Genomic DNA, 13697 nt, shown 5'->3' with positions numbered 1-13697 from the left:
ATTTCACTGTCATTCTGCACCTGCTGAGCCTGTCGAAGTGCTTCTTGGTGCTGTCAAAATGGCCAGCAATACAGCTTCATAAGCCATGGGAGCGAGGGGGTTGGCTGGGTCTAGGGTGACCAGATAGCAAGCGTGAAAAATTGGGACAGGGGGTGGGCGGTAATAAGTGCCCCCATAGTATTTTGGTACCCTTGCGCTGGAGGAGTGGGGTGAGTTTGGCACACAGATCGAGGAATATGGCCTTGTATATCTAAAACTTCTGCAGCTACTGCTCCTCATCCTAAACCTGTGTGACAATGCAATCCCACCAGCCAGTACTTGTTTCTCAGGCCCAAAACTGGCATTCCACAGTCTCCAGCTGCCCCATGAATGCCACCAACAACCCTGAATTGTTTCTTTCTATGTCCCACAGCAATCTAGCCTCCAAAGAATCATCATGTTCCCTGCGGCACTTCTTGTGGCTCTGCAGGATCAAGTGCCCTGTGCTTGCAATGATCATAACAATAGTGCAGAATTGTGCAGGATCCATGTTTCTGTCAGAGATGGCTGACAGCGAGGATGGATGTGTGGGTCTGTGGGACTTTGAAAAGAAGGTGAAAAATATTATGGGCTGCAGATGAAATTATGGGATGGAGAACACTGTATTAAGGAAACTCATTTCAGCACCTTTAGGCATTGCAAAAACTTCCCAAAACACACTGCACTGGATGGGATACAGTGGGATACTTGTACAGTGGGATACTTACCCACAGTGCACTGAACTCTACATTGATATAAGTGCTCCTAGTGAGGAAGCGCACAGCTGACACAAGTTATGTACTGTGCACATGTGATATAACAACTGTGGCAGCTGGATGCCAACGTAACTTAGATCAAAATAAATTTGTAGTGTAGACATGGCCTTAGGATCTTCACTCCAGTCTTGCCTCTTACTCTCTCCCTTCCCACAAGTCTTGTATTTCATCCCCACTCTTTTTCTTCAGACAACCCACCCACCAATACCCTGCCTTCACCACCTTAGCTACCAGGTTGACAGAAACAAAGAGCCAGCCTTGCAAGAAGAGGAGTGCACAGAACACATTGCCTGAAAGTTCCCAAATGCCCCTCACTACTATCAACAGAATGGACACTTGTTTGGGCTGTAAGTAAATTTAAACAACATATTGGCCCTATTGTCAATGTTATTACCAATGTATTACACATACAAACAAAAATTTAATGGAAGGAAGGATGGCAGGATTTGGGAATTATGGCAACTATTTTGTTTCCTCCTGGTTAACTTGTTGTCTGACAATTCACCAAAGTCTGTGAATTATTTTGAGTAGGGTGTAGACTGTTAGAGAAATATTTTAATAGGTCATCATCTTAGAGAAGAAGCCTTACTGGAAATATTACCAGCCTGAATTCCTGTGAATCACTGGCTGCAACTCAACAATTCAGCTAGAGGCTTTATATCAACTAAAGCAAAATAACTGAGGAATTGGAATTTGTAGGAAAGAGTATAGCCAATTACAGCCATGTTTATATATATATACATACAGGAGCTTTAGCCATTTAGTACTACTGCAAAGCAGATTCTTTTCAAAGTGACAAAAAGGAAGTACCATTTAACAGAGTTGCAACATATCAAAGCATCATAATCATGATGTCTCATTGTTTTAAAGGTAATATGTAATACTGAATAATTTAAATAATTTGTGAAGTTGACCTCTGTGGCCTAAATCCAGATTGATCAACTGGTGATTATTTGTTCCCCTTTCAGTATGTTGAGCTCTACTAATATCTTAAGGAGGGATTTTTCATTGGCCAAACTGGGCTGCCCGTTGAAGTCAGACATTTTACCATTAGCTGCAATGCGAACAAAGTTAGACCAAAGCTGAATCCTTTTGAAAATTCTACCCTAGATAGCGGTTATGAGTAGGGTTACCGTATTTCAGGTTCCCAAAAGAGGACACTGCCAGGGGGACGAGTGTGTGAAGAGGGAGGGGTATTTGGGCGGTGGTGGGGGGTGTGTGTGTGTGTGTACACGTACTAGAAGGCCTATCTGGAGGGTGCTGAGGCGGGGTACCTGGGACCTTACTCTTGAGGTGGGGGGCAGCATCGCTCCCTGTCATGGTGGCAGGCGCAAGGCCAGGCCGCAGCAACAGCCATCAATCAGTGCCTTCCTGCTGGATTTAGGGCAACCACCTGTCCTGAATTGGGTGGGTCAGCCCCAAAACACAGAATTCAAGTCCCAGGCTGAATGACTCCAGGACAGCATTAGTCGCAGAACAGCACCACAGGGATTCTGAACCTGCCCGAGGCTCAGGGCAGCACCAGCCTCTTCCTGGTAATGCTGAGCTGGGCTTTAGTCCCCACACCTCTACACAGGCTGCTCTTCCTCTTCCCCGAGACTACACCCCCTGGCCAGGCTGGAAGACAGAGCTGGGCCACAGTAAGAGCTGCTCAGGGAGCCCGGGCCACTGTGGGGAGCCCCAGAATCCTGGACCCTACACCTGCCCTGGCAGTGCGCCCTGGGGGGCAGGGCCACAGTCTGCTCTTGGGAACCCCAGGCCCCATGCCTAGGGAAGGTGGAGGATCCAGGGCTCCCCACAGTGGCCCGAGCTCCCTGGGCAGCTGTTACCATGGCCCGGCTCTGGCTTCTGGCCTGGCCAGGGGCAGGGTCTTAGGAGGAAGAGGAGGAGCAGGGGCAAGGCCTCAATGAGAAGCGCTCCTGCATGTGTCCCATTTTGGCCTTTTGAAAAGGTGGTCTCCTTAGCAGGACCCTCTCCCAGGGCTGGGAGTCAGGCTTGGGTGGGTGGGATCCAGCAGCTCTGGCTGCAAGGGAGGGACTAATTGGGAATTGAGCAATCGGAGCTCTTTCTGAGCTACAGCATCTGCTCTGCAAAAATACAGAACATTTCCTGTTATTTGAAGAAATCCACCAGCACAGAGGCTCAGAAAGGAGGCAGTGTCCTGGAAAACCAGGATGTATGGTAATCTGCTATGAGCCTATGGGAGGAGTACTGTAATGGCTTACACTTGGTTTGCAGAAAAGTATGTTTTTGGTCTAGAAGTATTGAAGGAGAATGCTTACAGTGAATATTAAATATACATATCTAACAGTGTTAACGAGTTGTTGAATGACTCAACGCATTCAGCCAGCAAATTGGACTGAAAATCAACCGCAATAAGACAGCTGGGGAACCATTGAAAGACTTGCCAGAAACAGACAGGAGTGGAGAAGGTTCATCACGGCCCTAAATGCCGGAGGCAATGTAGGAACATGATGATGAATAGCGTTAACAAGTTCCTGAGTGTTGGTTGCTTGCACCAAAGATAGCCTGAATTTTTGATATTAGCTAAATATGATTTAATTTGTGGGGTGATATCGTATTCTAGACCATTAACAGAATCTCTTGTTGACTAATATATGGCGATAAGTGAGTGAGACATTATTATGTATGCAACATCTTCCTGTCTCAGGAGCCATGCTAAAAGCATCTAACTTCCATTTCTTCATTCATAACCTTGGCTTAAGGCTTTAAAAATGTATTCCAGAAATTTAGTTTCCCGGGATATATCTACACTGCAATAAAAAAAATCTGCAGCACAGCCCCAGCTGGCACAGGTTAGCTGACTCAGACTGCAGGCCTATGAAAATGCAGCATAGGGCTGGAGCCTGGGCTCTGAGACTATGTCTACGCAGGGATAAAAGACCTGCAGCTGACCCATGTCAGCTGACTTGAGCTGGTGAGGCTCAGGGGCTGAAAAAACACTGTATTCGAGCTTGGGCTGGAACCTGAGCTCTGGGACCAGTGAGGGTTGAAGGTCCCAAAACTTGGGCTCCAGCCTGAGCCTGAACACCTATACAGGGATTTTTAGCCCCAAAGTCTGAGCATCATGAGCCTGGGCCAACCACGGCCATGACAGAGGTTTTTTATCCCTAAGTAGATGTACCCTGATACTCTGTGAGAGAGAATGTCTTTTAGAGCCAAGGCTGCAGCCTAAGCCCGAACATCTACACTACTATTTTAATCCCGCATTCTGAGCCCTCCAAGCCTGAGCCAGCTGACCCGGGCTCTGAGACTCAGTGCTGGAGGTGTTTTATCAGAGTGTAGACATACATCTCCAAAAATCTCAATCTCTGAGAGTGAGGGAAGGTGAACTTCAGTACAAAATCTAAGTCTTTGGGCCGTTTGTTTGTATTATATTCTATATGGTTGCTTTGAAAAATTTCCAGCTAAATGTCAAGGAAGGTTTTATGACAGATAAAAATATAACTTGATATCAGAGTGAAAGAAATGCTTAAAGTAAGGATTTTTAAGTGAGGGGAAGGGGGGAAGGGGAATTACAGCACCAAAACCTATCTTGTATGGAATAGGGGCATTACATCTACTTTTATATATGACCAAACAGTAATCTGTGCTACCTCCTTTCTGTATTCAGTATGCGTAAGTCTTCCTTCAATTTGGTGGGAATTAAAAAGAAATGTAGATGAGAAAGAGATTTAGCAGTCCAGGAGTGAATTGGCAGTACCAGAATTGTTGAGTTAATAAGTTTAAAATACACTAGAGACAGGAGGACCTGTTTACTGTGTCATATATTTAAGAGTCTGTTTCTTCTCCTTGTTGGAAGGGTTCTATGGAACAGTTTAGGAAACAGGTGAAATTACCACTGATTACATCTTATAAGTTTTAAAAAGACATATGCAAGAAATAGGGGTGGATGGTGTGAGTGGAAATCTGCCAGAATCCAAATGTGGAACACATGTGTAAGAAAGCCCCCTCAGACACAAAAATTATTCATGTCAGAAACTGAAAATGCTGTGGGGGGTCATTCAAATTGAATGAAAATTTATATTCAACGAGCACAGGGAGGGAATAGCAAATTTGGATGGAATATAGTTAACTATGGAGCTAAAAAGAGTGACCTTTTTTAAAACAAAGTATATTTGAGAGGTGTGACTAGTAGCATTTTGCACAGTTTAGAGAATCATACTTAGCTTTTAGTGGTCCACCCCGGGTTTCCTGTTGTGAACAAGTTATTTCTGCTTTGCTGACATTCCACAAAATGGTATCATTGTAACGGAAAGGAGAATCAGTTCTTATTAGGTTTTTTACATCATTTTGTTTGCTTACACATAAACATGCGGACTTCCCAGGCAAACAATATAGTCAGAAAACATACTTTACTGATATACTCAGTATGTTAAAAAAAATTACATCACAACTGACAATAAGCATTTCTTTAGTATCTAACTTCCATATATTCAGATAAACAGTTCATAGAACGCTATCTGTAATCCAGCTGGTGACTTCCAATAAGGATGAGCTTTTTTACAATGATGAGCTTTTTCCAGTTATAGAAATATAACCCTTTAACTGACACTGGAAAATGGGCAGAAGCATTTTTTCCAAAATATTCTCCACACTGAGACCTTCTCTCTCTCATTGTAAAGGGCACTTCCAGGAGCGCCCATCAGTCTTATGTTATTGCTTCTGGATCAGTTTCCAGATCCTCCATTTTTCATTAACTTCTGCTTCTCAGATTCTCCTGATAGCTCAGATTTTTATGAAACTGCAGCATTAGCTGATCTCAATGCCTTTTTTTCTAATATTGATCTTGTTGCAGTAGTAGAATACATTTTAAATCCCTCTTCCCCCATCACCCACATACACTGTACCTATACAGACAGAACATCATAATATTTCCAGTTACTAATTTAAAGGCTTTGAAAACCTCTTTACAGATTTTATATTTTTGATGTGTTTTCCAGTATTTCAGATACTGTCACACAATGCTAATATGGAGGGAACTGGTATATAATAGGAAATTATTTCTTAAAATTTCTTTCCCTCTGCTAAAAAGATATTTTAAAATATAGTAATTCAAACAGGATACCAAACATGTATAATTTTGTTCAAAGAGCAGTGTTAGCAATTTTTTCCCTTTACAGTAGCTCATTCAGCTGCAGAATATTTTAAAGAAATAACTAATTTATTTCCAAAGCAGCAAAACAAATTCTTGAGTAAAATGCATAAATGATACAATAATTAGAATGTCACTGTCAGCTCCTGAGTACTTAATGAAATACTATTCATAATGAATAAGGCCCACTTAAAGTAAGAATCAGATCCCTAATCATCCAGAGTACCTTTGTCTGACATCTGAATTTTAAAAGAAAAATAAACCACTTTTTCCTCTAACTGTAAATTCCACTTTATTCTTAAGAATCAGGGTAAGTTAGCATGATACATAAAGCGAGGATGTGGTGTTAAAGGAAAAAAAAAAAAAAAAAGATGGTCACCTTCAGGGCAAGCCTACTTGCTAGGGATTGTTGGTGAAAAAAAGAGAACAAACTAGCACCTCCTCTGGAATACACTGCTGGAACCAACCAGTCTATTCTCATCTGTCACTACAGAGGAGCATAGGAATTGCCATAGTATACCATACTAAATTGGTGTGTTGGCAGTGGTCAAGACTGGTTTCTTCAGAGGACGATCGAAGCCTTTATAGTGCCTGACCTAATGTAATACTATATTATGAAAGGAAATTTCCTATTAAGTTGGTATATTATACCAGCTAGTCATTATTTTATGCCCTATCTTATAACTTGTGCCCTCCATGAAAATTAGTAGTTTTAATAACTTTTTTATTAACCTGTGTAACTGCATTTTTGTTGTTAATCATTTAAAGTAGAATCTTTCTTTGACTCTTACTAAGCAATTTCGCTCATCACTGATATCCATGTGATAATAGTAAGCAGTAATGTTTAATGGTTAGTTCAATGGACTGGGAGACCTAGTCTGGGACTGGGTGTTATTCCTAACCTGACACTAGATCTTTATAAGACTGAAGGTGAGTCACTTAACCTCTGTGTGCCTCTGGTTCATAATCAATAACATTGGGATAATACTACTTACCCAGTTTGCAAAATATTTTGAGGTACTCATATTAAAGGCATAACAGAGTATAAATTAATAATTATATATTAAAGAAAAGGTATTTTCAAATTTATTCTTGCATAATAAAAAGGCAGCACATTGGTTATGTTCCTTCTATCTTCTATTATTTTATCTAATCTCTTTTCACATGCAATCTTTGCAACCAACACACGAATACTTCTATAGCTCTTATGATTGTAGTAGTAGAGTGCTCCTCAACATCGCTGTGATTTAGGAAACTATGAGCCTCATTTTACAAATAGAGAACTTGAAGCACAGGATAGATTAAATGACTTGCCCCAGGTCACACAGGAAGTCTCATGCTGATGCAGAGATTGTACATTGGCTATGGACGCTTGGGACGCTAAGCTATGAAACTGCTCCTTTAGTTCTTGGTTCCTCTTGCATTCAGAGAAGCAGGACTTTGTACATTCCTTGTAAATCAACAAGATTGCATCAAATACTAGATGCCATGAATTTCTGCTTCCAACTGGAACATCCCCAAAGTGCCCATCTTTGACTAGCCACAGGGATCTAAAAGTGGCAACAGTATTTAAAAAACGTCAACACATACAAAACTCAAAGCACAAAGTGTTTTCATGCATATACACTTGGGGAAAAGGATGGATCATGGTTGGAAAAATATCTTATCACTTGTTGTAAGTCACTGTATTTAGATGAAATAATTTATGTAACAAAAAAAGACATTTTCAGAGGCTCTATAGCACTCCAATTCACATGTATTTCCTAGTTCTAAACAAAATAGTGCAACTGTTCCAATGCCGCATTTGCTGCCTTCTATTGTGCATGTAAAGTAGGAGTTCAGCCTCTGTGGTTTTGTATGAAAAACAAAGGATATCTGCCCCAAATTTTCACCATATAATCTGAGTAAAACTTGAATTTTCTGGGGAGTTTCTAAATAAATGTTATCGAGTTTGAATTGTAATCAGTTACAACTTAAAGTTTAAAAAAAGTTCATATTTTAAGTCTTGGGACTTTTTATTTTTTTGTGCCTTTCTAGCTTCAAAAAACTACCCACATAGAAAAAATCAAAAACTTTCATACACAGGGTAGGATTATTTTGGTTTTGGTTAATTATTTTGTTTTTTAGCAGTATTCCTTTTAAGTGACTCTTTATGTGCCATGGTTAACAGACAGGGTATGGAATTTATATCAGCTACATTTGGTCTAGAACATGGTATGGGGAAGCCTTTATGAATACTTTGGAGGGTAATACACCAAGCCTTTTGACACATGCCCCCAGGAATGTTCCCTACCTCCAAAACTGGGAGCTAACTTGTTGCATGGGGAATGTACTTAGCTAGTTCAGAGGAAATGCAAAACTTTTTCTTCATGGTCATAAGATTGCAGTCAGTCTTATCACCATGCTTGCAATCTTCTTTCACTTGGATTTGTTTTTAACCTCCAAATATTTCAAAGGAAATCAACAGCATAAACAGCTAGTTAAGAACTGTATCCTCTATTCTCCTTTCCTTCTAGTTAAAGTAAACCTTATCATTATACTTATTTATGTAGTGCCCTTGATGCAGAGCACAGGGGAGAAGTAATAGAAGGACAGAGCAGTAAAAACAAACAATCAACCAACAATACAAATAAGTAAACTCCTCGTAGCTCTGACTGAGACAAAACATTGCTCTTCAAAGAATAAACAGCAGATCATTAGGAGTAGCATTAAAAAGAGCATACTTATAATTTTGTGGCATTTCCATTACCGGAGGTCTGAAACCATGGTAGCCCATTCTTCATGATCTTCTGCTTGTCTCTTTGTGGATGAATAGTTTTTTTGATCCATCCAGGATACAACACTGTCTGTCCAAAATATTTTTCTGCCTCATGTTCCTCTCCCATCAACTGTCACTTCCAGTGCCTGTAAACACACATTGCCCATTCAACATCTTAAAATATACCCTGCAAATAGAATTTCTCTGTTCTCTGAATACATCGGAGATCATCTGACTAATCTGAATAAATTCAAGTCAGCAAAGCCAGATGCTATTCACCCCAGAGTGCTGAAGGAATCTCAGAGCCACTGGCAATAATATTTACAAACTCATGGATGACAGGAGAGGTCCCGGAAGACAGGAAAAAGGCTAACATACCACCCATCTTTAAAAAGGAGGAGCCGGGGAACTATAGACCCATCAGCTTGACTCTGATACCTGGGAAGTTACTAGAACAATGTATAAAATGTTCAATTTGTGAATACCTAGAGCAGTGTTTCCCAAACTTGGGATGCTGATTGTTCAGGGAAAGCCCCTGGTGGGCCTGGCCGGTTTGTTTACCTGCTGCGTCTGCAGGTTTGGCCGATCGCGACTCCCACTGGCCACGGTTCGCCACTGCAGGCCAATAGAGGCTGAGGGAAGCCGCGCGGGCCGAGGGACCACAACCTCAACATGAGTCAGCAATGTGATGCTGTTGCAAAAAAAGCAAATGCAATTTTAGGTTGCATTAACACAGAGATAGCATACAAGTTATGGGAGGTGTTAGTACCACTCTACTCAGCACTGGTTAGGCCTCATCTGGCATACTGTGTCCAATTTTTGCCACCAATGTATAGAAAGGATGTAGAGAAACTGAAAGGATCCAAAGGCAAGCCACAAAGATAATCAGAGGAATGGAAGGCAAGCCCTATGAACAAATGTTGAAGTAACTGGGTACTTTTAGTTTGGAAAAGAGATTTAGGAGGGACATGATAGTGGTCATGTTTTTGTTCCATTTTATGAACAATTATTTATGCTTTGCAGGGTTCATGCTTACTAAGAAACTGAAATCTTTTTTTTTTTATTACTCCCTACCTCCCTGTTTGCCACTTTTGTATATCTTGTCATTTTTCTTCCCACTTCTTGATATATTTTCCCTTTCTATCTCCATATCTTTGAAACCCTTCCCTTACTGGTTTTTAATGTAAAACCCCATGTTATACCCCTTAGAGAAGATGGAAAATTGGAAACCAAAGTCAGCACCAGAATAAAAACAGTGAAAGACAAGGTGGGTGAGGTAGTATATTTTATTGCACCGTCTGTTGGTAAGAGACAAGCTTTCAAGCCACACAGAGCTTGTCTCTCTCACCAACAGACGTTGGTCCAATAAAAGATATTATCTCACCCACCTTATCTCTCCAATATTCTGGGACTGACGCACCTATAGCTATAGTGCGTACAAGAGTGGAAGACATTCTGGAAGAATAAACATCTGGTGAGATGGGACAAAAATCTGAAGACTAAATTCTGATTCTTACAACACCCCTTACATTTGGTTTCTGTTAAATTATGGCTGTGAAATAATGGACATTCAAACACTCAATAAAGAACCTAAATTATTCAGATTATGGCATTATGCAAGAAATCTGAAAATGTCATGGATAGACTGTGTAACCACTGAAAAAATATTGGAGATTATTGAAACTCAGCAAACACTAGTCAGAGGTAAAATTATAGAACCGTAGGCTTAGAAAGGACTGCAAGGGTCATCTAGTCTAACCCCCTGCCAAGATGTAGGATTTGTTGGGTCTAAACTATCCAGAACAGATGACTATCACGCCTCTTTTTGAAAACATCTAGAGAAGGAGCTTCCATGACTTCCCTAGGCAGTTTGTTCCATTTTCCTACTGTTCTAACTGTTAGGAAGTTTTTCCTGAGATTTAATCTAAATCTGCTATGCTGTGATTTGAACCTGTTGCCTCTTGTCCTTTCCTCTGTAGCAAGAGAGAACAATTTTTCTCCATCTTTTTTATGGCAGCCTTTCAAGTATTTGAGTAGTAATCAAGTTCATTGCACATTATAATCTGCCAGCAGATCGAGGGACGTGATCGTTCCCCTCTATTCGACACTGGTGAGGCCTCATCTGAAGTACTGTGTCCAGTTTTGGGCCCCACACAAGAAGGATGTGGAAAAATTGGAAAGAGTCCAGTGGAGGGCAACAAAAATGATTAGGGGACTGGGACACATGACTTATGAGGAGAGGCTGAGGGAACTGAGGATGTTTAGTCTACGGAAGAGAAGAATGAGGGGGGATTTGATAGCTGCTTTCAACTACCTGAAAGGGGGTTCCAGAGAGGATGGCTCTAGACTGTTCTCAGTGGTAGCAGATGACAGAACAAGGAGTAATGGTCTCAAGTTGCAGTGGGGGAGATTTAGGTTGGATATTAGGAAAAACTTTTTCACTAGAAGGGTGGTGAAACACTGGAATGCGTTACCTAGGGAGGTGGTGGAATCTCCTTCCTTAGAAGTTTTTAAGGTCAGGCTTGACAAAGCCCTGGCTGGGATGATTTAATTGGGGATCAGTCCTGCTTTGAGCAGGGGGTTGAACTAGATGACCTCCTGAGGTCCCTTCCAACCCTGATATTCTATGATTCTATGAGAACAATAGGAAGTGTACGACCATTTAAAATATTAGTCTATATATGACTCTGCTTGGTTTCTAGGTGAAGTTTGAGGCGCTGGTTTTATCTATTGATCCCTAAATGGTTTGGTATCTAGTTATCTGAGGTGAGAGTTGTCCTCCCTCCACATATAGCATCACCATCCTTGTGATCACTGGGCTACCCATGCTATCAGACTCCCAAGTTGAAAATGGAAAGAGTCAATGTTTTGTTTAAGGAGTGCTTGACTGTGAAATTTCATTCATTGGAGCCTGGAGTTGTTGACCTTCAGAGCATGCTGCAAGGCTTATCTATTTTTTTTCAGGCCTTTCCTCGTATGGTGATTTGACAGATTTGGACTGGTTGGTGGAGGAAGAGAATATTTAACAATGGGTGGTCTGTATTTGAAGAGATAGGGATTGTGTGGGGCAGGACAGATAAATGTATGTATTGTGGTTTTGTTGTAACAGAGCCTTGGTTAGAATGGTTTCAGAGTAGAATGGTTTCCTTTTCTTTTTGGTTAGAATGGAGCTTTATAAACAAAAGTACAGAAGTATATCAAAATAAATAAAAAAACTGAATCCTATAGTATATCCATGTTTTCAATATATATTTTCTAATCAAGCCATTGTGTGATATTTGTATTCTACTGCAAAACACCAGATCTTGATCTTCTGATTTATGAGAATGGAAGAATCATTACTGCTAAGATATCAGGATAACCAACAAACTGGAACAGAAAGAAAAAACATGGAATTTTCAAGAAGGGAAATGTCACGGAAGTCAATAAGGATAATAAGGGGTAAGCTAGTTTGTAGGAGATAGGGGGATGTCTTGTGAGTTAAGTTTAGTCTCTTGAAAGCATATTATGATATTGTTTTATATGTATGTATGTATGTATTTCCATCTCACACTTGTTTTTTATTTTCTTATTTTTTTGTTTTATAATGGAACATAAGTACTGTGCATAATACAGGAGCGATGGTCTAAGGTAAAACTGGTAGACTGTGATATACTGCTTCTTTGGAACCAGAAGATCTGGGATTTCTGTGGGTGTTCAGTGATTACGGGCTGTATACCACAGGGGAACACTTTGATGGGACTCAGGGGCTGGGGTCCATCGGTTGTCAACCTGCCAGGTAAAGACAGTAGCCCAAAGGAGAGTGCTTTAGTAGTGGACAGGCTGATAGTATTAGGGACCTAACACCCAGCTAGCACAGGCAGGACACCCTGGAGCTGGAGGCAGGTGGTAACAAGGTGACTCTCAGCCCAAGGTGCCCCAAGAAACAGGGTTTGCAGTGTCAAGTGGTGGGAAAAGATTCCTAGTATCAAAATCCTTAATTGTTGTTGGATGTCTAGCATTTAAAGCATGCTCATGAAAGCTCAGATGCATGGGTCTAGACATCTTGTTTGTAGGGCCAACTTGAGAATACCCAAGGCCATATTTTATGGCTAGCTAAACAAGGCATCCATTTTCAAGATAGCCACTACAAATGATATAAAGACACACAGAAGTAAAAATTGAATGCATGTTTGGTTGACCCCCAGCAAGTGGGAAGCAATAGCCCATGACAGAGCAAGGTGGCAGCAGATTTGTTATGTAAGAGTTAACTGCTTTGAAGCAAGGCACATTAACACCCTATGTAAAAACCATGAACAGTGCAAAGCAAGGGTACAACAGAATGCAATGGTCATGGACAATCTTGTAACTATTTGTGGTTCTTGCAGTGTTCTGACCTCCCAAATATGTGTTCACCTATAGTGTTTTCTGAATCCTTGTACATCAACATGAGACTCAATCATTACCCATTAACAGTAAAAAATAAATAAAATAAAATAAAAAAAAAATAAAGCAAGCTTTCAATTTTCCTTCCACCAGAATCTGATGCTGTCTCTTTAGGAATCGTCAAACGGTTAAGAGAGCACCTGCTGTTCATAACAAGAGAAACATTTATACTGCCAAAAAAAGTATTCAGTACAAGGCCGTATGGATCAACAGTGGCACCCAGTGGACAACTGATTTTCATAGAAGTACATTTACTAAAGCTGGATTTTCTAACAGTTCTATCCATAATACTTTCTGCATGAAAGGAACAACTCTTAAGCAAGTCTAGTTTAATAACCTGTAACCAAATATTACTTTTTCCCTCATTAATGTTTTGTAATACTATGTACAGTAGACAGCACAGCTGAGTTTGGGGTTTCGTACAACTCTAAGAGAGGCTTGTATTTGACGATGCTGTGGGTATTATGCATAGTCAAACTGACTGGCAAGTGAAGACAATTTAGAAAGTCATAATGGTGCACAGGTATTATGGTCATGGGTGTCCTAAACATACCACAGACAGCAGCTGAATTAGATAGTATCAAGTTTATATTAAAAAAATGGA

At 40.7% G+C, this 13697-nt stretch overlaps 1 long non-coding RNA gene across 1 annotated transcript; it reads right to left on the bottom strand.

Annotated features, from left to right (window-relative positions):
- Positions 1-6873: 6873 nt before the first annotated feature.
- Positions 6874-9359, bottom strand: LOC122465365. The gene is made up of 2 exons (XR_006290156.1): positions 9230-9359; positions 6874-8814 (listed from the first exon to the last, which is right to left on the bottom strand). It is a non-coding gene; the product is annotated as an uncharacterized LOC122465365 (long non-coding RNA).
- Between the last annotated feature and the right edge of the window lie 4338 nt (positions 9360-13697).

Source organism: Chelonia mydas, chromosome 4, assembly GCF_015237465.2.
Source record: "Chelonia mydas isolate rCheMyd1 chromosome 4, rCheMyd1.pri.v2, whole genome shotgun sequence".
Classification (NCBI taxonomy): domain Eukaryota; kingdom Metazoa; phylum Chordata; order Testudines; family Cheloniidae; genus Chelonia; species Chelonia mydas.
This window is presented reverse-complemented; position numbering and strand designations above follow the sequence as displayed.